This window comes from Arachis ipaensis, chromosome B06, assembly GCF_000816755.2.
Source record: "Arachis ipaensis cultivar K30076 chromosome B06, Araip1.1, whole genome shotgun sequence".
Taxonomy (NCBI): Eukaryota; Viridiplantae; Streptophyta; class Magnoliopsida; order Fabales; family Fabaceae; genus Arachis; species Arachis ipaensis.
Genome location: NC_029790.2, coordinates 110,726,999 through 110,730,031, shown reverse-complemented (window position 1 = coordinate 110,730,031; position 3,033 = coordinate 110,726,999). Strand labels below are relative to the sequence as shown.

The 3,033-nt window shown below is 27.1% G+C and overlaps 1 long non-coding RNA gene across 1 annotated transcript in view; it reads right to left on the bottom strand.

Moving 5' to 3' along the window:
* Positions 1 to 2,459, bottom strand: part of LOC110263471 — a 5,433-nt gene extending 2,974 nt beyond the window's left edge. Inside the window, exon 1 of the long non-coding RNA XR_002349189.1 lies at positions 1,609 to 2,459. This is a non-coding gene — a long non-coding RNA (uncharacterized LOC110263471). The remainder of the gene's footprint in view (positions 1 to 1,608) is intronic.

Sequence of the window (3,033 nt, the reverse complement as noted above, 5' to 3'; positions counted from 1 at the left end):
TAATAATAATAATAATAATAATAATAATAATAATAATAATAATAATAATAATAACAAATACCTATATATATGGCTGTATTGTATATATGCATATATATACAATGAACACATTCTTGTTGTCATCAACTTCTAGTGATTTTGGGTTCAAACCCTAAGGTTGTTACATACATTATTTCTCAAAACATAATCAAAGACTTAAAAAAAGGTACATACATCCTTATCAATTTAATTAACATTATACTGTACCTGCAGTAGTCAATATTGGCAGAAAAGCAATGTATATGCGAACATGAAATTCAACCCCAAAAACAATATGTCAATATCTTATGATATCATTTCATCTAATATAGTTGACAAATACAAAAATAATGTTATATCAATAGCTGCATGCAGTAGGTAGACAACTCTAACAACAGCTACTACTTTTAAATTGTCATTTCATTTATCCATAGAAATTGTAACCGTCATTTTGAAATTAAGCTCTATAATTTCTGCTAATAGTTTGTAACCACTCAAATAAAAACCAGAATATATATAGAAGAACAAAAATGTTATTTACAAATAAAAAGTTATCACCAGTTTATGTATAAACATATATGATATTTAAGTTATTTAAATATATATTTTATATGAATATTTTTTCTTTTTACAAATAGTATGATTGATACAAGAAACATGATAATTATCAAGTAGAGTTGTTTATTATATAACAATTATTGTTGTAAATATTACTAAGTATAAAAGGGAGAGGGTACACATGTACTGAAAGAATACGAAGCTACAATAGTAGCTAGGGTTTCTTAGGTTAAAGTAAGTACCATATGACAGCATGTGAGACAAACATGGCGGCTTCCATAATTGGGTGGGGAAAATAATGCAAAATAAACAGAAATTTTTATCCATCTTCAACCAAATTATTGTTACTAAGGGTTTGCCAAGAACTAGAAACTCAACGGGTCGGACTGACTTGGATAGAACTTTTATATATAATAATGTAAATCTAAGACTTAGATTTATATGATTTAAGTTCTCTACGGGGTTAATCCATATCAAAATGACACACTAACAATTTTCAATAACGAATTGCTTTATAATAAGTATTAAAAATAACTGCCTTTGATTTTATACCTATAATATTTGAGAGCTGGTACTGTTGGTTTTTCTCTTATAAGTTCAGAAATCTGAACTAGAGGACAGTTGTTTATTATTGCTGTTTATTAAAGTACATAAAACCCTATTTTTTCTCCCAAACTAAAGAATAATTATTAATGGCAAATTAAACTATCAACATATTTTTTTTCCATTGTATTTTCTAATTCGAGAGATCAAAAACCAATCTATCATGGATCTGGCCAATTGATTGTAGCATACATAAGGTAGGATTTAAAGTCTCGACACTTACTTAAATACACAGGTAAGTTGACCAATCGACTAACCCAAGTTAGTTATCAACATAAATAAATTGAAAATGAAAAATAGATCTTCATGTGTTATAAAAGAATTATTTTAATTTCGACAACATAGAGATCTGTAGATCTAGATATATACCTAGATCTGATAGATAGAAAATTTGGGGAAGAAGAAATTAAACGATGATTATATATGTACCTTTGGATTGGGTTGTGTTGTTGATGGTGAAAGTTGATTGCTTCTTTGGTAGGTTGTAACATTATATATAGGAAAGGTAGGTGTGAGGAATGAAGCCTGGTCCGAGATCAATATAATCAATCCCCCACCATCCATATTCATATAAATCTCATGCATCAATTATTCATCATCATAATACAAATTAAAAAAAAAATGATATATTTGTAGATATATATCTTGGATCAAACCTCATTCCAAACACCCACTCTCCTTAGCTTCCTTCCACTATCCCTTTTCATCTATTATTGTTCGATATGTGTATGTATATATAAAAATGTGAAATTTTATTATCTATCTTTGGCAACAAGCAAAGCTAGTAAGGGAAAAGCAAAATAAAAAGGAAAAAGAATATGATTCAGATGAGAGAGACAATGATTTCGGATCAAACTTCATTCCAGACACCCTCCTTTAATTTCCTTCTTCAACATGAACAATAATAATAATAATAAATCTCCGATCCACACTAATTAAGGAGAAAAAAAAAGAGCAAGATTTAATTTACTAGAGAAAGGGTTAGAAATATATGATATTATAGATGGGATATATATGGGTGTATATATAGAAGTTTAGTTAGAAGTTAGAAGCATGTAGTGTTATATATAGGTAGGTTTGATAAGGAGTCATATTTATTAATTAGGAGTAACACTGTTTTTCACTATCTCTTTGGCTCCATCTTGTTTGTGCGTATCTATCTTTCTCTTAGCTTTTTCAAGGTTCAAGAACTCCTCACTCTGCTGCAAGGCACTCAAGTTCTCAATCACTCTCTACTCCACTAACAATATTAATAATAAATCAAAGAGAGAGAGAAAGATAAAGAGTTGAAAAAGAAGATGAAAGACAGGTCATAATAAGAATACAATAATGAAAAAGGAGGGGGATGGGTCTTGTCTTCTTCTAATTCAGGGCTGAATGAAAGAGTGGTAGTAGAATATACTTTTACAGAGCAAAATAAATTAATTAAAGAAGGGTAAAGTATACTTTTATTTCGGTGAAATTTCACAAAAGTTTTAAAAATATTTTTAATTTTTATTTTATTTTAATTTTATTTTAAAAGTTTTTGATTTGTATCAAATATATTTCTGACGGTTAATTTTTTAAAAAATTTAAAATCAACCTTACAACAATTATATAAAAACAATCTTTAATATAAGCAAATCAAACATAATTGTCATACAATATTATTGAATTAGTCTTAAAGTTTTTGAAATTTTAGCTATCGAAAATATATTTAATGCAAATAAAAAATTTTTGAAACAAAATTTAAACAAAATAAAACTTAGAGATATTTTTAAAATTTTTACCGAACTTTAAAAACAAAAAATATACTTTCCCTATTCAAAAAAAGTTTGAGACAACAATTTTTATTGATATTGACAAGTATTTTTG